We start from the raw sequence: 25,471 nt of genomic DNA, 5'->3' as shown, positions 1-25,471 counted from the left end.
AATGATCAATATTCAGGGGACTGACGGGAACGATCATGCGAAGCAAAAAAGTCTGGTAAACAAGGGCTCAAAACAGAAAAGAAAAAAAAGAAAAAGGATGTTGGTAGATCTCCTAAATTCATATGATCTGACGCAAACTGTGTTTTTTTTCCAACTAGGGTGCAGGGGAACAGTAGCACAGTCATAGACAATATTTTTGTTCATTCTTCATTACTAGATGGGAATTCTGTTAGTTTATTTTTATTTATTTATTTATTTATTTATTTATTTATTGTTCCGTGGGACCAAATTAAGGAGAAATCTCCATGGTCATGGAACGAGTCAATACATGAAATTATAACACGATATTAGAAACAGATAAAATGAAATATAGAAAAAAAACAACATATTCAGGTGACAAGTCTTAAGTTTAAATGAAGACAATCAACAATGTAACACTGGAATTTGCTTAATTTTTTAGCTCTTCCAGGAGCTCCTCGACAGAATAGAAGGAGTGAGCCATGAGGAAACTCTTCAGTTTAGACTTAAAAGAGTTTGGGCTACTGCTAAGATTTTTGAGTTCTTGTGGTAGCTTATTGAAAATGGATGCAGCAGAATACTGCACTCCTTTCTGCACAAGAGTCAAGGAACTGCATTCTACATGCAGATTTGATTTCTGCCTAGTATTAACTGAGTGAAAGCTGCTAACTCTTGGGAATAGGCTAATATTGCTAACAACAAACGACATTAAAGAAAATATATACTGTGAGGGCAATGTCAGAATTCCCAGATTTTTGAATAGGGGTCGACAAGAGGTTCTCGAACTTACACCACATATAGCTCGAACAGCCCGTTTTTGAGCCAAAAATACCCTTTTTGAATCAGAAGAATTACCCCAAAAAATAATACCATACGACATAAGCGTATGAAAATATGCGAAGTAGACTACTTTTCGTGTTGAAGTGTCACTTATTTCAGATACTGTTCTAATGGTAAATAAAGCAGCATTTAGTTTCTGAACAAGATCCTGAACATGGGCTTTCCACAACAGCTTACTATCTATCCGTACGCCTAGGAACTTGAACTGTTCCGTCTCGCTTATAACATGCCCATTCTGTCTGATTAAAATGTCAGTTCTTGTTGAATTGTGAGTTAGAAACTGTAAAAACTGAGTCTTACTGTGATTTACCATCAAATTATTTTCCACAAGCCACGAACTTATTTCATGAACTAAATTATTTGTTACTGTTTCAATATTACACACAAGATCCTTCACTATCAAGCTGGTGTCATCAGCAAACAGAAATATTTTTGAATCACCTGTAATACTAGAAGGCATATCATTTATATAAATAAGAAACAGCAGTGGCCCCAGCACCGACCCTTGGGGAACGCCCCACTTAACAGTGCCCCATTGGGACTGAACATCACTACCACTCTCAATATTGCGGAGAATTACCCTCTGCTTTCTGTTCTTAAAGTAAGAGGCGAACCAATTGTAAGCTACTCCCCTTACTCCATAATGGTCCAACTTCTGCAGTAATATTTTGTGGTCAACACAGTCAAAAGCCTTCGTTAAATCAAAGAAAACACCAAGCGTTCGCAACCTTTTATTTAATCCGTCGAAAACCTCACAGAGAAAAGAGAATATAGCATTTTCAGTTGTTAAACCATTTCTAAAACCAAACTGAACATTTGACAGCAAATTATGTGAATTTAAATGCTCCAGTAACCTTGTATATACAACCTTCTCGATAACTTTAGCAAACACCGATGGCATAGAAATAGGTCTAAAATTGTCAACATTATCAATGTCTCCCTTTTTATAAAGTGGCTTCACTACCGAGTATTTTAATCGATCAGGAAACCGACCACTCCTAAAGGAAAAGTTACAGATATGGCTAAGTACTGGGCTAACATACATAGAACAATACTTCAGTATTCTGCTAGATACCCCGTCATATCCATGAGAGTTCTTTGTCTTTAGTGATTTAATTATTAACTCAATCTCCCTCTTGTCAGTATCATGGAGGAGCATTTCAGGTAACAGTCTCGGAACACTTTTTTCTAAGAGCGCGGTATGATTCCCTGTTGGAATTAGGTTTCTATTTAGTTCACCTGCTATATTCAGAAAGTGATTATTAAATACTGTACATATATGCGACTTATCAGTAACACGGACATTCCCACTACGCACTGATTCTATATCCTCGACCTGTCTCTGCAGACCAGCAACTTCCTTTACGACTGACCATATGGTTTTAATTTTATCCTGAGACTTAGCTATTCTATCTGCATACCACATACTTTTTGCCTTCCTAATAACTTTTTTAAGCACCTTACAATACTGTTTGTAATGGGCTGCTGCATTTAGATTTTGACTGTTTCTAACGTTTTGATATAATTGCCACTTTGTTCTACAAGATATTCTTATCCCTCTAGTCAGCCACCCAGGCTGCCTGTTTGTGCTAGTACCCTGTTTTAAACGTTGTAACGGAAAGCAACTTTCAAAGAGCATGAGAAAGGTCTTTAGAAAAGCATTATATTTATCGTTTACTGTCTCAGCGCTATAAACATCTTGCCACTCTTGTTCCTTTATAAGGTTTACAAAGGTCTCTACAGCAACCGGATCAGCTTTCCTGAACAGCTGATGACTATATTTAACACGAGTTGCAGCATAAAAATCTTTTAAAGTTAAAATTTGCGCATCATGATCTGAAAGGCCATTCACCTTTTTTCTAACAGAATGCCCTTCTAGTAATGAGGAATGAACAAAAATGTTGTCTATGGTTGTTCTACTGTTCCCTTGCACTCTCGTTGGAAAGAATACGGTTTGCATAAGATTATATGAATTAAAGAGGTCTACCAGCATCCTCTTCCTTGCACAATCACTTATACAATTAATATTGAAGTCACCACATATAACTAACTTTTTGTATTTCCTATAAAGTGAACCAAGAACCTCCTCTAGCTTTAGCAAAAATGCTGTGAAATCGGAGTCTGGGGATCTATAAATAACAACAGTTACAAGTTTAACTCCGTTAAATTTAACCACACCTGCACAACATTCAAACACCTTTTCAGTGCAGTACTTTGAAACATCAATTGACTCAAATGCGATGCCGTTTTTCACATACATGGCTACTCCCCCACACCGCAAAGAGCTCCTCGAAAAGCAGCCAGCCAACCTGTATCCTGGTAAAGGAAGCCTCTGAATTATCTCCTTATTTAAGAAGTGTTCAGATATACCAATAATTTCAGAGTCAACATCTATAAGCAGTTCACTAACTTTATCCCTAATACCTTGTATATTTTGATGAAATATACTAATTCCCTCATTACTCGGATACCTAAGCTTTGTCAAAAGTGATTCCCTTGTTAGAGAGACTTCCCTTAAGCAAGAATACCTATCAGCTGACTTCAATCTAAAAAAGGTGCAGCTCTAACACACACTACTGCAGGAATTTTCCCATGAGTGATCCCACCAACCCCACCTATGCTGTCACCTATAAGCTTTGCCAACCTCCCCTTCCCATACCTGTTGAGGTGCAGGCCGTGTCTAGTGAAACCCGTCCTGCTGATAGACTCCACCGACACCACTGAAATGTGACCCATGCTTTCTGTCATCAGCGCACCCCCAAGTCTCATGTTATTACGCCTGATGGCTGTATTAAGATGAGGCCGATCGTGACGCTGAAACAGTTCCACGAAATGCACATTCGTGTTGCCAGTCTGAGTGGCTATCTTTTCCAGGTCACCATCTATGTTATACTCCCCATCCCTGCCAATACTATTACCAGCCCCACCCACAATCACTACCTGATCCTCTTTAGTAAAATCCCTACATAACCCCCCTATGTTAACAGTCACCTGAGCCAACCCTGCATTAGGCTTCACAATGCTGGTGACCTGGTACTCACTTCCCAGCACTTCCTGCAACTGCTGGCCTACACCTCTGCCATGTGAACTACCTAACAGCAGAACCTTCTTCTTTCTCTTCGACTTTGCAACTGTTCTAGGCACAGTAACTACTGAGGTCTGCTGCATATTTCCTACATCTACAGCTACTAGAGATTCCTCTCCACTAGACTCTGACAGTTGGTCATATCTATTGTAAACACCAATAGTAAAACTATCTGAAAATCTTCTTCTCCTAGCAGATCTCTTGCCAACAGCCAGCTCCCATTCCCCAACCCCCTTCTCCCTCCTCATCCTATCTAGCTCCTCCTGTGCGTTTTTCAACTGCACCTGAAGGGCACAGATCTTACGCTCCTGCTCCTCTATCAGTTTACTCTTGCTACATAACCTGCAGTTCCAGGAGAGGATCTCACCAGAATGCCCACTGGCTTCCCCACTGCATTCCCCCCAGTGAAAATACTTCGAACAAGTGTCACACCGCAATCCACTACTCACGAACCTACGGCAAAGCCCACACTTCTCACTCATGGTAAAATTTTACTTTTTCTAAGTTCCGCTACTACAATAAGAAGATGCTAAAAACCTGACTACAATAATCACAAGCGTGAATGGCCTTTCAGACCATGCTGCACAAATTTTAACACTAAAAGGCTTTTGTACTCAAGCCAATGTCATATCTAATTACAAACTATGTAGGAAAGTTGCTCCAACAGCAATAGAGATTTTTTAAAACTTGTCAAGGAAGAAGAGTGGCAGGATGTTTATAGTGCCGATAACATAGATGACAAATACAATGCTTTCATTAACACATTTCTCATGCTTTTTGAGAGTTGGTTTCCATTAGAACATTCCAAACGGGGTACTAGCTGCAATGGGCAGCCCTGGTGGCTGGCTAGTGGGATAAGGATATCTCGTAGAACAAAGTGGGAATTATATCAAAATGTTAGAAGTAGTCACAATCAAGCTACACTAGCCCATTACAAACAGTCTTGTAAGGTGCTTAAAAATGTTGTTAGGAAGGCAAAGAGTACGTGGTATGCAAATAGAATAGCTAATTCACAGGATAAAATTAAAGCCATATGGTCAGTTGTGAAGGAAGTGTGTGGTCAGCAGCACAAGGTCGACGATATAAAGTCAGTTCGCAGTAAAAATATTTCTGTTACTGATAAATCAGATATATGTACAACATTTAACAACCATTTTCTGAGCATTGCTGGTGAATTAAATAAAAATTTAGTTCCTACAGGAAATCATATAACTTTCTTGGCAAATGCCTTTCCGAGATTGATGTCTGAAATACTCCTCTGTGATACAGACAAGATAGAAATAGAGTCAATAATTAAATCACCGAATACTATGGACTCTCGTGGTTATGATGGAGTGTGTAGCAGAATATTAAAGTACTGTGCTGTACATGTTAGCCCTGTATTTAGCCGTATTTGTAATTCTTCCTTTAGGAATGGTCAGTTTCCTGAGCGATTAAAATACTCAGTAGTAAAGCCGCTTTATAAAAATGGAGAAAGGGATAATGTAGACAATTTTAGACCTATTTCTATGCCATCGATGTTTGCAAAAGTTATCGAAAAGGCTGTGTATGTAAGGTGGTGGTGGTGGTTAGTGTTTAACGTCCCGTCGACAACGAGGTCATTAGAGACGGAGCTAATGCTCGGGTTAAGGAAGGATTGGGAAGGAAATCGGCCGTGCCCTTTCAAAGGAACCATCCCGGCATTTGCCTGAAGCGATTTAGGGAAATCACGGAAAACCTAAATCAGGATGGCTGGAGACGGGATTGAACCGTCGTCCTCTCGAATGCGAGTCCAGTGTGCTAACCACTGCGCCACCTCGCTCGGTGTATGTAAGGATAATTGATCATTTTATATCATACGATTTGCTATCAGATGTACAGTTCGGCTGTAGAAGTCGTTTAACAACTGAAAATGCTATATTCTCTTTTCTGTGTGAGGTACTGGATGGGCTGAACAAAAAGTTTCGAAAGCTTGGCGTATTTTTTGATTTAACTAAGGCATTTGACTGTGTTGATCACAAAATATTGCTCCAGAAGTTGGACCATTACGGAAGTGGTCTACCGAGCCGAATAACTATAATTTTGGGAAACATTATGGAAATGTGCTCTCTTTAACAATCTTGCCATGTTCTACCGAGCACCGACGGAAAATTCAGTTAATGGTACTTTTTTTACATATGTGTAGGCTTGCATGTACAGGTATTTAAGTCAGTGTTTGGGAAACTGCGTTTCTCCGTAGTCCAGGGCGGCCAGCGACGTAGCAGAGTTCTGGAGGATGTCTTGGGAACACAGGTGCGCGGGGACCGTGTGACTTCACGCTTGGAGGACCCGTATTAACTTAGGGCGCGGGGGCGGACTTCCCTGTGAGCGGAGCACACGTGGGTGGCAGGAACAGGGGAAGCGGCGGCAGATTTGCAGTCGGTGCCGGCCTGAGTTACACTGCTAAACCGTGATTATGCTTATGTTTCACGTGTAGAGGATCCGAGAAAAGTACAGAGTGACCCATAAGTCCGTTAACAATTGAAAAGTCAATCCTGCAGGGAATATTGTAGGTAGAGAGATAAAAGTTGACACACATCCTTGAAATGTCGTGGTGTTTTATTCAAACCAAAAAAAGTGCACAAAATGACCAACAGATGGCGCTTCATATAATACAAAAGCAATAAATAATAGCCGGCCGCGGTGGTCTAGCGGTTCTAGGCGCTCAGTCCGGAACCGCGCGGCCGCTGCGGTCGCAGGTTCGAATCCTGCCTCGGGCATGGATGTGTGTGACGTCCTTAGGTTAGTTAGGTTTAAGTAGTTCTAAGTTCTAGGGGACTGATGACCTAAGATGTTAAGTCCCATAGTGCTCAGAGCCATTTGAGCAATAAATAATATAAGAGTTGATTTTTATCCAAGACGATGTTCTACACTACTGGCCATTAAAATTGCTACACCACGAAGATGACGTGCTACAGACGCGAAATTTAACCGAAGGGAAGGAGATGCTGTGAGATGCAAATGATAAGCTTTTCAGAGCATTCACACAAGATTGGCGCCGGTGGCGACACCTACAACGTGCTGACATGATGAAAGTTTCCAACCAATTCCTCATACACAAACAGCAGTTGACCGCCGTTGCCTGGTGAAACGTTGTTGTGATGCCTCGTGTAAGGAGGAGAAATGCGTACGTCACGTTTCCGACTTTGATAAAGGTCGGATTGTAGCCTATCGCGATTGCGGTTTATAGTATCGTGACATTGCTGCTCGCGTTGGTCGAGATCCAATGACTGTTAGCAGAATATGGAATCGGTGGGTTCAGGAGGGTAATACGGAACGCCGTGCTGGATCCCAACGGCCTCGTATCACTAGCAGTCGAGATGACAGGCGTCTTATCCTCATGGCTGTAACGGATCGTGCAGCCACGTCTCGATCCCTGAGTCAACAGATGGGGACGTTTGCAAGACAACAACCATCTGCACGAACAGATCGACGACGTTTGCAGCAGCATGGACTATCAGCTCGAAGACCATGGCTGCAGTTACCCGTGACGCTGCATCACAGACAGGAGCGCCTGCGATGGTGTACGCCACGACGAACCTGGGTGCACGAATGGCAAAACGTCATTTTTTCGGATGAATCCAGGTTCTGTTTACAGCATCATGATGGTCGCATCCGTGTTTGGCGACATCACGGTGAACGCACATTGGAAGCGTGTATTCGTCATCGCCATACTGGCGATCCCTGCGAAACCCTACATTTCAGCAGGATAATGCACGACCGTATGTTGCAGGTCCTGTACGTGCCTTTCTGGATACAGAAAATGTTCGCTGCTGCCCTGGCCAGCACGTTCTCCAGATCTCTCACCAATTGAAAACGTCTGGTCAATGGTGGCCGAGCAACTGGCTCGTCAGAATACGCTAGTCACTACTCTTGATGAACTGTGGTATCGTGTTGAAGCTGCATGGGCAGCTGTACCTGTACACGCCATCCAAGCTCTGTTTGACTCAAGCCCAGGCGTATCAAGGCCGATATTACGGCCAGAGGCGGTTGTTCTGGGTACCGATTTCTCAGGATCTATGCACCCAAATTGCGTGAAAATGTAATCACATTTCAGTTCTAGTATAATATATTTGTCAATGAATACCCGTTTATCATCTGCATTTCTTCTTGGTGTAGCAATTTTAATGGCCAGTAGTGTAATATGGCTCTGAGCACTATGGGACTTAACTTCTAAGGTCATCAGTCCCCTAGAACTTAGAACTAGTTAAACCTAAGTAACCTAAGGACATCACACCCATCCATGCCCGAAGCAGGACTCGAACCTGCGACCGTAGCGGTCGCGCAGATCCAGACTGTAGCGCCTAGAACCGCTCGGCCACTCCGGCCGGCCAGTAGTGTAATAATATTGGTCAACATGTTTGCCGCCATTCATCAACAGTACATGTCGTCGAGTTTTGTACAGCGGCTGGCCTGGGTGGCCGAGCGGTTCTAGGCGCTGCAGTCTGCGCTGCAGACCCTATTGGGGTCGGACAATCGCGGTAGACTTAAGACTTCAGATAACCTCACAACCAGTAGTCACACGGACTGACGTTTGCGGACCATGGAGGCGAAGCGTGACGGCCGTGCGGCTCAGCACGCGAACCTCACCAGACAAAGTGCGAAAGAGATCTTTCACACGTGTAGCAGCGTGGCGTATAGCGCCATCTTGCATAAGATGCGTTCTAGGATGACAATAGTCGTCTTCGCAGGGCTGCATGTACACGAGCACTCACAAACCCTATCGCACATCAACTGATCCTTAATCCCCCCGATCCTAATCCCACAGAAAATGAATGTGATTATTTGGAACAGCGATTATAACGTAGCAGTCAACATCCATGACTTTCCGTCAATTACTACGACCTGTGATTTTTCTGACCAGAACTCACGAATCCAGCCGCACAGTTGAGACGATACTCCACAGGCACGCAATTTGATTAGAAGCCGCTTCTGAAGAACAGCTTCAAAAGCCTTTTGGAAACCTGGAGATACGGACTCAACTTGAGAACCCCTGTCTGATACGGCGTAAACTCAAGCGCCGACAAGCCAGTCGGAAACGAGAGAGGAGAGAGGGTTGTGGAGAAGACGTCAGCCAATTGCACACTGACCGACCCCTCTCCAGGACGACAACGCGACCGCAGTGACCCACTTAGACAGCAGCATCAAGATTAGGCACCTCAAGACGAGAGACTTAGGAATTGTATGTACTGAAGAGATTTCTTATATTCATGTCGCCCTTTGCTTGTGACACATCTGTGTTATTGTCAAAGTATTGTCATTGTTCATTTCTTAATAAAACTCATTAATACGATTTCTTTGAATGTTGTCTAGCGATCCGAGAAGGCAGGCTTCCTAGCCGCACATATTCGACGAATAGGCAGGATGCAACATTGTGGATAGCACTCATTTCTTAGTGTGAATATTGAGCTAGTTGTGCTTCACGGGAACGATATTTTCTGTCCAGAAGATATCTTTTTGTAGAGCAGAGAATGGCGTCTACAGTAAATCTTCTGTACTTAGGGCGTAGTCTTTTATTATTTTTATTAATTTACATGTCTGTTTCCGTAGGACCAAATTGAGGAGCAAATCTCCATGGTCATGGAACATGTGAGTACATGAAAGTACAACAGAAGAGTAATTATGAATCAAATAATATGTTTATGAATCGTAAAAAGACGACGAGCTATAAGTTTATGTAAACGCAATCAACAGTGTAACACAGCGGTTAGCTTAATTTTTCAAGGAACTCGCCGACAGTACAAAAGGAGTGACCCATGAGGAAACTCTTCATTTTAGATTTGAAAGTGCGTGGATTAATTCTAGGCAACGGCCTTGCCGCAGTGGATACACCGGTTGCCGTGAGATCACCGAAGTTAAGCGCTGTCGGGCGTGGTCGGCACTTGGATGGGTGACCATCCAGGCCGCCATGCGCTGTTGCCATTTTTCGGGGTGCACTCAGTCTCGTGATGCCAATTGAGGAGCTACTCGACCGAATAGTCTCGGCTTCGGTCAAGAATACCATCATAACGACCGGGAGAGTGGTGTACTGACCTTGGTGTACTGACCCCTCCTATCCGCATCCTCCACTGAGGATGACACGGCGGTCGGATGGTCCCGGTAGGCCACTCGTGGCCTGAAGACGGAGGGGATTAATGCTAAGGTTTTTGAATTCTTGTGGTAGCTTGCTTATGGATGCAGAGGAATACTGCACGCCTTTCTGCAAAAGAGTCAAGGAGGTGCGATCCAACAGCAGATTGGATTTCTGCGTAGTATTAACTGAGTTAAAGCTGCTAATTCTTGGGAATAAGCTGATATTGTTAACAAGAAACTATATTACAGGCGAGAAAGAAAGAGAGAGAGACGGGGAGGGGGGGGGGGGGAGGCCATTGTCAGAAAACCCAGGCTAATGCATAGGGGTCGCCATGAGGTTTGCGACTTAACGACCTATACATTAAATGTATTCGCTGTTGTGAATATGAACAACCATCAGCTGTAGAATGGAATGATGACAATGAAAAATTGTGCCGGACCGGGAATCGAACCGGGACTGCCCGCTTATCGCGAGCGGTCGCCTTACCATTTTGCTTCCGTGCACGATTCACGGCCAGACCCAAATGTCGTCAGCCATGCGTCCACAACCTGTACTCGTACATATATTATGTATATTCCAGTAGTGATGAGACGTTTACTTGAAAGTCGCTTGCGCGGTGTCGGCGGATTAAGTACGATATTGCAGTGCCTGTGTTATTCCGAATTACAGTGCAACGTTCGTTTGGACATGCATGCATGTCCGAAGGAACTTTGCATCTTATTTCAGAATAACACAGTCACTGAAATACGTTATACACTACCTATTACTCGAACCTTCCTTTCTGAGTCAGAAATACGCACTGAGAATGGGAAGATTTATCCCAAAATATGATACATATGTTTTAAATGAATGAAAATGAGGAAAGTAGACTACTTCTCTTGTCGAATTTGTCGAACTATCACTGACTTCAGATACTTTTCTAATAGTAAAAATTGCAGCATTAAGTCTTTGGACGAGATCCCGAACATGGGAATTCCACGACAGTTTTCTGTCTATCTGAATGCCTAGAAATTTTAACTGTTCAGTCTCAATAATCATCTGCCCATTCGTGTAATTAGAACATCAGGTTTTGTTCAATTTTGTGTTGTTGTTGTGGTCTTCAGTCCAGAGACTGGTTTGGTGCAGCTCTCCATGCTACTCTATCCTGTGCAAGCTTCTTCATCTCCCAGTACCTATTTCAGCCTACATCCTTCTGAATCTGCTTAGTGTATTCATCTCTTGGTCTACCTCTACGATTTTTACCCTCCACGATGCCCTCCAGTATTAAATTGGTGATTCCTTAATGCCAGAGAACATGTCCTACCAACCTATCCCTTCTTCTAGGCAAGTTGTGCCACAAATTTCTCTTCTTCCCAATTCTATTCAATACCTCCTCATTAGTTATGTGATCTACCCATCTAATCTTCAGCATTCTTCTGTAGCATCACATTTCGAAAGCTTCTATTCTCTTCTTGTCCAAACTATTTATCGTCCATGTTTCACTTCCATACATGGCAACACTCCATACAAATACTTTCAGAAACGACTTCCTGACACTTAAATGTATACTCGATGTTAACTAATTTCTCTTCTTCAGAAACGCTTTCCTTGCCATTACCAGTCTGCATTTTATATCCTCTCTACTTCGACCATCATCAGTTATTTTGCTCCTCAAATAGCAAAACTCCTTTACTACTTTAACTGTCTCATTTCCTAATTTAATTCCCTCGGCATCACCCGACTTAATTCGACTACATTCCATTATCCTCGTTTTGCTTTTGTTGATGTTCATCTTATACCTCCTTTCAAGACACTGTCCATTCCGTTCAACTGCTCTTGTGTGTTAGAAATTTTAAAAACTGAGTCTCACTGTGATTTAGAGTTAATTTATCTTCTACAAGCCATGAAATTATGTCTTGAGCTGCACAATTTAAAATGTGCCAATGTTGCATACAACACCCGTTACTACCAAACTGGTGTCATTAGCAGACAGAAATATTTTAGAATCACCTGTAATACTGCCGACCTGGGTGGCCGAGCGGTTCTACGCGCTACAGTCTGGACCCGCGCGACGGCTACGGTCGCAGGTTCGAATCCTGCCTCGGGCATGGGTGTGTGTGATGTCGTTCGGTTAGTTAGTTTTAAGTAGTTCTAAGTTCTAGGGGACTGATGACCTCAGAAGCTCAGTCCCATAGTGCTCAGAGCCATTTTAACCATTTTGAACCTGTAATACTAGAATCCATATCATTTACGTAAATAAGGAACAGATGTGGCCCCAGCACTGATCCCTGGGGCACCCCACATTGGCCGTTCCCCAATCGCACGCCACATCATAGCCATTCTCAATACTATGGAGAATGTCCTTTTGCCGTCTGTTCTTCAAGTAAGAGGTGAACCAGTTGTGAGATATTCACCGGATGGTATTCGCGTTTCGCGGGAGATTTGCTCTAATAGCGGCGCGTTGGCCCGCAGCCGGAGCCACGGATTTTGGCGGCGCACGGCGGTGGTCGGCGCGTCCAATAAGCGGCGCTCTTTCCTAAGTACCTCAGAGCCGGCGAGACTCGGTCGAACCGGCGCGGCGGTGCGGCTTAATGAGGAAACGCCTACTCCTGCAGGCGGCCTTTTGTGTGCCCGCCACGTTCCCACGCAGCGCCCCTCACGAGGTACTCTTGCCCTTTGGGAATCGTACTTGCTTATTCCGCGAATAATGTGGACAAGTAAGTGGAAGCGACGTGGGAGGAGTCTGTACACTGTCGAGACACTTTGTGATGACCGCGTACTTCGTGACGTTAGCAAGGTTTGGCAGCATGGACGCTTATACTGAGGGCGTTTCCAGGGGGCGGGGTCAGGCAGACCTGTCGTACGGGCGAATAAAAAAGGACGAGTAAAGAGGAGGAGGAAAGAAATGAGAAGAAGGTAGGGCACTAGAATGGTAACGAGGCGAACATACAGGGGGCAGTCAGAGGAAAGCGAGACAGACTATACATTGAGCAGACAAATGTCATGGGGTAGCGATATGAGCATATGCAGATGGCGGTAGTATCGCGTACATAAGCTATTAGAAGAGAATAGAAGCTTTCGAAATGTGGTGCTACAGAAGAATGCTGAAGATTAGATGGGTAGATCACATAACTAATGAGGGGGTATTGAATAGAATTGGGGAGAAGAGGAGTTTGTGGCACAACTTAAGAAGAAGGGACCGGTTGGTAGGACATGTTCTAAGGCATCAAGGGATCACAAATTTAGCATTGGAGGGCAGCGTGGAGGGTAAAAATCGTAGAGGGAGACCAAGAGATGAATACACTAAGCAGATTCAGAAGGATGTAGGTTGCAGTAGGTACTGGGAGATGAAGAAGCTTGCACAGGATAGAGTAGCATGGAGAGCTGCATCAAACCAATCTCAGGACTGAAGACGACAACAACAACAAGATATAAAAGGGCAGTGCATTGGCAGAGCTGTCGTTTGTATTTAGGAGATTCATGTGGGAAGGTTTCCGGCGTGATTATGGCCGCGCGACGGAAATTAACAGACTGAATGCGGAGTGGAAATGGAGCTAGACGCATGGGAAATTCCGTTTCGAAAATAGTTTAGGAACTCAGTATTCCGGAATCCACAGCGTCAAGAGTGTGCAGAGAATACCAGATTTCAGGCGTTACCTCTCAACCACGGCCAACCCAATGGTCGACGGCCTTCACTTAACGACCGAGAGCAGCGGCGTTTGCCTGGAGTTGTCAGTGTTAACAGACAAGCCACGCTGCGTGAAATAAACGCAGAAATCAGTGTGGAACGTACGACGAATGTATCCTTTAGGACAGTGCGGCGAAATTTGGCGTTGATGGGCTATGGCTGTAGACGACCGACGCGAGTGCCTTCGCTAACGTTACATCGCCTGCAGCGCCTCTCTTGGGCTCGTGACTATATCGGTTGGACCCCAGATGACTAGAGAACCGTGACCTTGGTAATGTTATGTGAGCCTCCTTAACTAATTTGTGCGTAATTTTACTCTGAGAAACTCAGTAATGTATGTAAATACCAAGTGAAGTGCAGCTGGACAGCAAGAAACTCTTTAACGTGGAATCCCCGCAACGATAATAGTTGTGAATCTTTGTGTATGTACTAAAAAAAAGACAATTTATTTATTAAAAAAAAGAGGACGTGTTGCTAGGCCGTCGCTCAGAACGTATTGGTACATTTAATGAAAATTGATATTTTAGTGATAAAACCGAGTAAAGTATGTGTAAGAGTTCCCAGAATGACATTTTCACTCTGCAGCGGAGTGTGAGCTGATATGAAACTTCCTGGCAGATTAAAACTGTGTGCCGGACCGAGACTCGAACTCGGGACCTTTGCCTTTCGCGGGCAAGTGCTCTACCAACTGAGCTACCCAAGCACGACTCACGCCCCGTCCTCACAGCTTTACTTCTGCCAGTACCTCGTCTCCTACCTTCCAAACTTTACAGAAGCTCTCCGCTGCAGAGTGAAAATCTCATTCTGGAAACATCCCCTAGGCTGTGGCCAAGCCATGTCTCCACAATATCTTTTGTTCCAGGACTGCTAGTTCTGCAAGGTTAGCAGGAGAGCTTCTGTAAAGTTTGGACGGTATGAGACGAGGTACTGGCAGAAGTAAAGCTCTGAGGACGGGGCGTGAGTCGTGCTTGGGTAGCTCAGATGGTAGAGCACTTGCCCGCTAAAGGCAAAGGTCCCGAGTTCGATTCTCGGTCCCGCACATAGTTTTAATCTGCCAGGAAGTTTCATGTGTAAAAGTTGCCAAACATTTATGTACACAAATTTTTTGGAAGTGAAGAATAGAAATATCTTGTTTTTGGAAAAGGAGGTGAACTTCATTGTCGTCGTCGTCGTCTATTAATCGACAGAATTGTAAGTGTACATAGTTCACTAAAATACAGGAAAATAAATGCATTCTCTATTGTTTTCATTCAATAAGTAACAACCTCTCATAATTTGTTAATTACAGTAATTGGATTATGTTTTTGTACAATAATATGGTACTGAACTCAACTGACCAATTTTGATGTAGCAGGACGTGTAGTTTCAACTTAATTACAGTAATTGGATTATGTTCTTGTACAATAATATGGTGCTGAACTCCACTGACCAATTTTGATGTAGCAGGACGTGTAGTTTGAAGGAAGTTTGTGTGCCAAGCAATCTCCTTTTATCACGAAAAGCAGACTGCTGTTTGATCTTATTTACTTACGACAGTGGTCCCTTAGGTATGAAAAGCTACGAAAACTTGGGCTCAAAGCTATCCGCAATATGGCCAAGTACCTAACAGAGTCGTATTTTAAACCTTAAAGAACAATAACTTCCTCCAAATTGTAACACATCACCAACTGGTGCAGAGGCTGATCATTCAAGGAGGCAGCAGCCAAAATTCAGGTACCAGTTACGACTTACAAAGTAAAAATCTCAATCAAAAATCAATCCCTCTCTCTCTCTCTCTCTCTCTCTCCAAACACATATATAAATATTCATATTATTAAGATAAAAGTCGTTTTATAACCTGGTCATATGACTTCCAATTTCAGTTGGTAAGAGCTTATGGTAGTGTTGGAGTGGGGCGCTCACCTCACGAAGCCATGGAACCAAGTTGTAAACAAGGCACTGTGCAAGCTGGTGGTGGCACTATAACGATATGGAGCGTGTTTACATGGAACGGACTGGGTTCTGTGCACCAAGTGAGCCGATCATTGACTGGAAATGGTTATGTTCGGGCTACTTGGAGACCATTTTCAGCCATTCATGGACTTCATGTTCCCAAACAACGGTGGAGTTTTTATGGATGACAGTGCGCCACGTCGCCAGGTCACATTTGCTCGCGATTGATTTGATGATCACTCTGGACAATTCGAGCGCATTATTTGCCCACTCAGATCGGCCGACACGAATCCCGTTTGATATTTATGGGAGGTAATCGAGAGGCCAGTTGGTGGACAAAATCCTGCATCGGCAACACGTCCGCAATTGTGTGCGGCTATAGAGGCATCATGGCTCGATATTTCTGAAACGGATTTCCAACGATTTGTTGAGTCTATGCCACGTCGAATTGCTGCACTAGGCCGGGCAAATGGAAGTCCGACACAATATTAGAAGGTATCCCATGATCATTGTATGGCTCTGAGCACTATGGGACTTAACTGCTGAGGTCATCAGTCCCCTAGAACTTAGAACTACTTAAACCTAACTAACCTAAGGGCATCACACACAGCCATGCCCGAGGCAGGATTCGAACTTGCGACCGTAGCGGTCGCGCGGTTCCAGACTGTAGCGCCTAGAAACGCTCGGTCACCCCGGCCGGCATGATCATTGTATAAAGAGCATGGCGGGGACGTTGGTAACGCAGTTGTGTCTGTGTATAGAAGTGCCCTCTATTAGGAACCAGGAAGGAGCTGCGCGACCCTTCAGCGCTGTGCCATTTGCCTGGTAAACGTGCCCGACGTGAGGTCAGCGCGTCGTGTGCGCGTCCGATTTCACTACGGAGGCCGGGAAAGAGCAACACAGAGATATAATGCGGATTTTAACTGCGGAAGCGGTGTCGGGAAGTGAAATTCATGCCCGAATCGCTTCTGTGTATGGCGAACACAGTATGTCGTGTCCGGGTGTGTTTGCGTGGAATAAACGATTTCGAGAAAGTCGGATACCGTTGAAAGATAGCAGTCGCCCAGGACAGGCTCACCGTGTCATTACCCCTTTTGCCATTGCTGCGGTGAATACTGCCGTCAGGCCGGTATCACACTATCAAATGTCTTTGTCAAATATCTTTGTCAAAGATATTTGATGGTGTAATAGGGAACTTTGTCAAATGTCGTCCAATATTTGATCAAATCTAGGGCCTCGCTGTAGATTTGATCAGGGAAGTCGCTTGTCTTCTGTTCGCCGCAATGTGACATGTTACCACATGGAGCGGTAGCATCGCTGCATTCTGTCGTCTGTAGTGTTTTTATAAACGTTGGCGGTAAATACAATTGGTGTTTGCCGACAACTAAAAAAGTAATAGAGATGTATGAAGCTGATGAGTCGCTTTACAACGTGAGGCACGTTTGAATACAAAAATAGATTACGAAGATTGGAGACCTGACCTAACCTAACCTAACCTAATCTAACCCTCTCCTGTAGCAAGGAATCGGAGTGTTACAGTGAGCCTGTCTTCTGCAGATGTAGCAGTTCTTAAGTGAATATTGTGCTTTGTGATATGAGGATACACTTCACTGAGCACATACAGGAGTGTATGCTCATCCATTCTTAAGTAATTGATGTACGACTTGAATTCCTCCACTATAAGCTCACGTAAGAAGTTTTGTTGAATGCTTTTATCGTGTCGTAAAACCCACGGCTTCACCCAGGTATGTTTCCTTTTTTCCCCCGCTTCTCTTCCGCATGTGCACACAGTGCAATTGTGATACGTGCAACTGCTGCAGTTAATAACAAGTTGTTGTTGTAAGCCATCTTGAACTTTGACGAAAAATATGATGACAATGTAATACCCCTTCCAGCGCTACGTCAAAGATCTTTGTCAAATATATTTGACGGAATATTTGATCACATCTTTGACAAAGAAATTTGATAGTGTAATACCGGCCTCAGAAATGACCAATGGCGGACGGTGAAAGACATTCGGCTCTTATCGCGCATCAGTCACGATACCACTCAACGCCATCACGACGGAGCACATGAAGTTCCGGAAAATCTGTGCGCAGCAGGTTCCCCACACACTGACCGAGGAGCAGAAGTTGAACAAAATATCGACGTCATTGCAGTAACTGGACGTTATATCGACAAAGAATATCGTTTGCTGTCCCGTATTGTCGCGGGAGATGAAGTATGGTGTCATTATTTTGAGCCAGAGAGCAAGTGCTAGAGCTATCAATGGAAGCCCATGTTTTCACATCCGTCGAAAAAAATCCAAAGCCGTGCACGCAGTCTCCGGGAAAGTCATGATGACACTTTTCTTTGACTGCAAGCGCCCGCTGTTCACTGACTTTCCGGAACACGGTGCTAAAATTAACCCACCGCGGTACGTGGACACTTTGCAGAAATTGAAGCGCGAAGCCCAAACGCCAAGGAATATTGACGGCTGGCATCATTCTGTTGCAGGACAATGCCCACCCACATGTGCGCAGGTTGCTTCGACTACGTTGCAGAAGCTTAGAAAGGCAATTCACAATGGGATAAATGTATTAAGGCGTCTCTTTTTCATTTGCCTACCCCTTGTATCTAGAAAGTAATGTGTTGAGCAACACTTCCATAAAGCCTACCTTTCGCTGGCACGGAGACTTATGTTTCGTGTTTCCGACTACTAGATGGACAAGAATAGTGTACAGAAGAATGGGAAAGAAATTTCAGGTTCTCTTAGATGACGATCAGTTTGGCTTTAGAGAAGGTAAAGGCGTCAGACAGGCAGTTCTGACGCTATGCTTGCTGATGGAAGTAAAGTCAGGACACCTTCATAGGGTTTGTCGACCTAGAAAAAGCGTTCGGTAATGTAAAATGCTGCAAGATGTTCGAAATAGTGAGACAAATAGGGGTCATCTCGAAAGCAATACGAGTAATATACAATATGTACAAGAACCGAAAGGGAAACTATATGAACGGAAGAACAACACCGAAGTGCTCGGGTTAAAAAGATTGTAAGTCAGGTATGCAGTCTGTCGTTCGTAGTGTTTAATCCGTAAATCGAAGAACCGGTGATAAGAAAAGTATAAAATAAAGTTTCAAATGTAGAATTAAGATTGAGGGTGAAAGAATATCGGTGATAAGATTCACTGATGATGACTTCTCTATCCCCAGAGAAAGTGCAGAAGAATTACAGGATCTGCTGAATGGAGTGAACAGTCTAATGAGCGCACACTATGGGTTGAGAGTAAACCGAAGAAAGGTGAATGTAATGAAGGGTAACAGAAAAGAGATTAACGATAACCTTAAAATCAGAATTATGGAAGATTGGTATTATGGTATGTTGGAAGCATATTAACGTATCACGAACCAAGCAAGGAGGACATAAAAAGTAGACCGAAAGCAGGCAAATAGGGCATTCACGGTCAAGAGAAGTCAGCTAATATGAAACATAGGTCTTAATTTGATGAATAAATTTCTGAGAATGTGTGTTTGGAGCACAGCATTACGTAGTGGCGAATCGATGATTTTGAGAAAACCGAAACAGAACAGGATCGAAGAAGGGTTTGAGATCTGTAGAAGGATGTTGAGTATTAAGTAAACTGATAGGCTGGGGAGGTCCCCTGGAGAACAGGCGAAGAAAGGGACATGTCGAAAGCACCTACAAGAAGAAGGGACAGGTTGATAGATTTCATGTTACCAGAGGGTAACAACTGTAGGGAAAGGCAGAGATTGGAAGATACCCAACGAGTAATTGTGGGCATAGGATGCAAGTGCTATTCTGAAATTAAGAAGTTGACACGAGAGGAATTGGTGGCGGGCCGCATCGGACCAGTCAAGATGGCGACTCATAAAAATTGCGTCACACTCGTTACGCCAAGTCAGCCAACACAGCGAAAGAGTGTGGAATATATTTGTTTTGTACAGCTTCACATTGATCGGCAATGAAAAAATCACATATGTTTTCTTTACCCTTTTTTTTGCTTGTTATGAAGTACACTACTTTTTCCCTCGTAGTTTTCGGATATCGAAGTCGAAAAAAACTAGGATGCACATCCGTCTTCCACGATTTCTCTGCTTTTACGAAACAGCTTTTTCTTCTGTTGCATTTTGCACTTAACTTTTGTATACTTTACAAAAGTATTCTTTAATTATTGACGAGTATGGAATGTTGATCTCGTTCTAGTCTACTACGACAGCTGGTATTTAAACTTCCAGATGTACTTGTTATGAGTAAGCACTTGAAAATGGCCGGCCGCGGTGGCCGAGCGGTTCTAGGCGCTTCAGTCCGGAACCGCGCGACTACTACGGTCACAGCTTGGAATCCTACCTCGGGCATGGATGTGCGTGATGTTCATAGGTTAGTTAGGTTTAAGTAGTTCTAGGCGACTGATGACCTCAGGTGTTAAGTCCCATAGTGTTCAGAGCCATTTGAACCATTTTTTTTAACTTGAAAATGGTACATCGCCGAAATCAGCTGATCCTGTGTCGCCGGCCGCAGTGGCCGTGCGGATAAAGGCGCTGCAGTCTGGAACCGCAAGACCGCTACGGTCGCAGGTTCGAATCCTGCCTCGGGCATGGATGTTTGTGATGTCCTTAGGTTAGTTAGGTTTAACTAGTTCTAAGTTCTAGGGGGCTAATGACCTCTGCAGTTGAGTCCCATAGTGCTCAGAGCCATTTGAACCATTTGATCCTGTGAAATAAATGACTGTGATCGTCAAACAGCCAAATGAGAAATGGAATTGTCTTCTAATAAATTTGAGGCTGTGGCACCAGATATGGAAGAAAGCTTATGGAAACAAGATGGTTAGAAAGCTGTTCGCATACCCCACCTGACCCTGTCAGCTATTTATGTTTGCAATTTTATGTCTAACATGTATGCAATAGGCAGTTAATGAAGTATGTGGTTTAACAGGTGGAACTTCGCTTCATTTTCTCTGGGGCACCGAACAAAGTACACTACTGGCCATTAAAATTGCTACATCAAGAAGAAATGCAGATGATAAACGGGTATTCATTGGACAAATATACTAGAACTGACATGTGATTACATTTTCACGCAATTTGGGTGCATAGATCCTGAGAAATCAGTACGCAGAACAACCACCTCTGGCCGTAATAACGGCCTCGATACGCCTGGGCACTGAGTCAAACAGAGCTTGATTGCCTTGTACAGATACAGCTGCCCATGCAGCTTCAACACGATACCACAGTTCATCAAGAGTAGTGGCTGGTGTATTGTGACGAGCCAGTTGCTTGGCCACCATTGACCAGACGTTTTCAATTGGTGAGAGATCTGGACAATGGGCTGGCCAGGGCAGCAGTCGACCGTTTTCTGTATCAGGAAAGGCCCGTACAGGACCTGCAACATGCGGATGTGTATTATCCTGCTGAAATGTAGGGTTTGTAGGGATCAAATGAACGGTAGAGCCACGGGTCGTAACACATCTGAAATGTAACGTCCACTGTTCAAATTGCCGCCAATGCGAACAAGAGGTGACCGAGACGTGTAACCAATGGCACCCCATACCATCACGCCGGGTGATACGCCAGTATGGTGATGACGAATACACGCTTCCAATGTGCGTTCACCGCGATGTCGCCAAATACGGATGCGACCATCGTGATACTGTAAACAGAACCTGGATTCATCCGAAAAAAAGACGTTTTTCCATTCGTGCACCCAGGTTCGTCGTTGAGTAACCCTCGCAGGCGCTCATGTCTGTGATGCAGCGTCAAGGGTAACTGCAGCCATGGTCTCCGAGCTGATAGTCCATGCTGCTGAAAACGTCGTCGAACTGTTCGTGTAGATGGTTGTTGTCTTGCAAACGTCCCCATTTGTTGACCCAGGGATCGAGACGTGGCTGCACGATCCGTTACAGCCATGCGGATAAGATGCCTGTCATCTCAACTGCTAGTGATACGGGGCTGTTGGGATCCAGCACGGCGCTCCGTATTACCTTCCTGAACCCACCGATTCCATATTCTGCTAACAGTCATTGGATCTCGACCAACGCGAGCAGCAATGTCGCGATACGATAGACTGCATTCGCGATAGGCTACAATCCGACCTTTATCAAAGTCGGAAACGTGATGGTACGCATTTCTCCTCCTTACATGAGGCATTACAACAACGTTTCGCCAGGCAACGCCGGTCAACTGCTGTTTGAGTATGAGAAATCGGTTGGAAACTTTCCTCATATCAGCACGTTGTAGGTGTCGCCACCGGCGCCAACCTTTTGTGAATCCTCTGAAAAGCTAATAATTTGCGTATCACAGCATCTTCTTCCTGTCGGTTAAATTTCGCGTCTGTAGCACGTCTTCTTCGTGGTGTAGCAATTTTAATGGCCAGTAGTGTATGTGGCTCTCATTACATAGGACGCGACGCTCACAGTAGTCGCATGCGTATACCGATGTCGCTGAATATGATCACATCCCTGAATTTAAAGCGAAGGCACATAACGCGTGAAAGAGAAAGTGGGAAGTGGTAGCACGACGTGACCTAGAGACCGCCTGGACTATAATCTGCAACCTTCTCCCCACAGCAGATGGTGAATTACAGTCCGTCATGTGGATGCGCTCCGACATGGAAACTTTCGCAACTACAGTCACAGATAAGTGTCACAGATAAGTGTCACAGATAAGTGTCACAGATTCCACAGCATATATTCTTTACTTGCGAGCGGTCACGAGGGCTACAGATCACTGTGTTCAAGAAAATAAGAATATCGTAACAGCAGTGTCAACACTGTCCTTCAGTAAAAAGCGAGAAAACTTAAGAGATTCATCACGGACTTTTTAGAACATTATAACCTTCATATACAAGGTGTTCCAAGAGGAATGGTTAGTGCAGGAACGTGTGGAGGGTAAAAATAATAGAGGGGGACAAACGCTCGAATACGTTAAACAGGTTCAAATGGATGCACGCTGAATAGTTATACAGAGAAGAGGCGGCTCGCTCACGATTGACTGGCGTGGGGAGCTGCATCAAACGTCTTCAACTGAAGACCACAACAACGACACAGTTTCAGATATGATATAGAGACTCCCGCTCCTCAAAAGCAAGAAAGACCAAGTTGCCGTAACTGAAGTTAGCTCATCTGCAACTGTTGACCTAGATACGGACGGAGCACTTAATGAGAAACTAGGCGATGGCCGTCTCGCTCCTTCGTCCATGTCCGTGTACAGTTTTGCTCCTTTATCGGACGCACCGACGACACAAAATGAACACAGGCAAACATTCATGTCTGCTCGAGTGCTACGTACACGTATTAGTATGAAATGGGAATAGAAAATTAGCTTTTTGTTAGCGTCGGAAACATTGAGAGATTAGTTTTGTTAATCCACATGTACCTTACACCTACGTCTACATCTACATTTATACTCCGCAAGCCACCCAACGGTGTGTGGCGGAGGGCACTTTACGTGCCACTGTCATTACCTCCCTTTCCTGTTCCAGTCGCGCATGGTCCACGAGAAGAACGACTGCCGGAAAGCCTCCGTGCGCGCTCGAATCTCTCTAATTTTACATTCGTGATCTCCTCGGGAGGTTCAAGTAGTTGGAAGCAATATATTCGATACCTCACCCAGAAACGCACCCTCCCGAAACCTGGACAGCAAGCTACACCGCGATGCAGAGCGCCTCTCTTGCAGAGTCTGCCACTTGAGTTTGCTAAACATCTCCGTAACGCTATCACGCTTACCAAATAGCCCTGTGACGAAACGCGCCGCTCTCCTTTGGATCTTCTCTATCTCCGCCGTCAACCCGACCTGGTACGGATCCCACACTGATGAGCAATACTCAAGTATAGGTCGAACGAGTGTTTTGTAAGCCACCTCCTTTGTTGATGGACTACATTTTCTAAGCACTCTCTCAATGAATCTCAACCTGGTACCCGCCTTACCAACAATTAATTAATTTTATATGATCATTCCACTTCAAATCGTTCCGCACGCATACTCCCAGATATTTTACAGAAGTAACTGCTACCAGTGTTTGTTCCGCTATCATATAATCATACAATAAAGGATCCTTCTTTCTATGTATTCGCAATACATTACATTTGTCTATGTTAAGGACAGTTGCCACTCCCTGCACCAAGTGCCTATCCGCTGCAGATCTTCCTGCATTTCGATGCAATTTTATAATGCTGTAACTTCTCTGTATACTACAGCATCATCCGCGAAAAGCCGCATGGAACTTCCGACACTATCTACTAGGTCATTTATATATATTGTGAAAAGCAATGGTCCCATAACACTCCCCTGTGGCACGCCAGAGGTTACTTTAACGTCTGTAGACGTCTGTCCATTGAGAACAACATGCTGTGTTCTGTTTGCTAAAAACTCTTCAGTGCAGCCACACAGCTGGTCTGATATTCCGTAGGCTCTTACTTTGTTTATCAGGCGACAGTGCGGAACTGTATCGAACGCCTTCCGGAAGTCAAGGAAAATGGCATCTACCTGGGAGCCTGTATCTAATATTCTCTGGGTCTCATGAACAGATAAAGCGAGTTGGGTCTCACACGATCGCTGTTTCCGGAATCCCTAAGTAGTACCTGAAGGAAGATTGGAGTTTAACCATTCGTAAATGTATCGGGCTGAGTGAAAGAGCTGCATATTGCTATCGTACATCATAACAAAACGTATGTATTGATTCCCTCGATCAGTTCTCCTCCTATCACGACTTTAGTCTTCATTCCTGGTGTCAAAATTTTTGTTACCTTCAAATGTAGCCTTATGACAAATCGATCAATTTCTTCTCACATTTTCCCAGTATACTTTTAATGTCTTCTTCACTGCGTGCTATGAGTGTTGTGCCATCCGCATATGTTACATTGTTCATCAAATGCCCCAAATTTTAATTCCCGCTTCCATGACTATTAGGTCTGCATTAGTGTTTACGTATTCGCCATACAAACGAAACGGAGATAATACACGTATTTGTCTGACCCCTTTCCGTTTACCGTATGTTTCTGTATATTCTTGCTTTTTTTTCGGTTGATTCTTGGTTTTTGTACAGATTTCTGATAAGCTGTACAAGGTGCTCTAGTATTCACGTAAAGTCTAGTGCTCGCTACATTTTTGAGTGAATTAAACAGTCAAATGCTTTGCTGTAGTCCATTATTCTTTCTTTTCCTTAGCGTGCATAGTTCGGGGTCCGCTTTTGCAGATTTATAAAATGTCGTGTGACTAGGGCCTCCCGTCGGGTAGACCTTTCGCCGGGTGCAAGTCTTTCGATTTGACGCCACTTCGGCGACTGGCGCGTCGATGGGGATTAAATGATGATGATTAGGACAACACAACACCCAGTTCCTGAGTGGAGAAAATCTCCGACCCAGCCGGGAATCGAACCCGGACCCTTAGCATTGACATTCTGTCGCGCTGTCCACTCAGCAACCGGGGGCGGACATTTAGAAAATAATATTTTATTATTTAATAATGCAACCGGATGCCCTTGATCTCGCCGTAGTCAAGGTAACCTAACTCGTGTGCACCATCTTTCTATGAGTTGTGTAAACTTCGTTCCGTGTGTTACCGTGTTGTTACTGTCGGTGTATTGTATTCTCTTAGACGTACTTGGGGATCAACGTAGCAAAAAAATGGTTCAAATGGCTCTGAGCACTATGGGACTTAACTGCTGTGGTCATCAGTCCCCTAGAACTTAGAACAACTTAAACCTAACTAAACTAAGGACATCACACACATCCATGCCCTAGGCAGGATTCGAACCTGCGACCTAGCGGTTGCACGGCTCAATACTGTAGCGCCTAGAACCGCTCGGCCACTCCGGCCGGCTCAACCTAGCACTTGCCTAAACGAG

General features: G+C 44.2%; 1 protein-coding gene and 1 pseudogene across 2 annotated transcripts in view; both read left to right on the top strand.

Moving 5' to 3' along the window:
- LOC126253629 (TBC1 domain family member 12-like) overlaps positions 1–25,471 on the top strand; it is a 355,671-nt gene that overhangs the window by 78,612 nt on the left and 251,588 nt on the right. The gene's annotated exons all lie outside the window — the stretch shown is intronic.
- LOC126253871 (5S ribosomal RNA) lies at positions 9,766–9,883 on the top strand (annotated as a pseudogene).

The sequence above is a fragment of the Schistocerca nitens genome, chromosome 4 (assembly GCF_023898315.1).
Source record: "Schistocerca nitens isolate TAMUIC-IGC-003100 chromosome 4, iqSchNite1.1, whole genome shotgun sequence".
Lineage (NCBI taxonomy): Eukaryota > Metazoa > Arthropoda > Insecta > Orthoptera > Acrididae > Schistocerca > Schistocerca nitens.
Note: the sequence above shows the minus strand (reverse complement) of the source record. Positions and strands in the feature narration are given on the sequence as shown.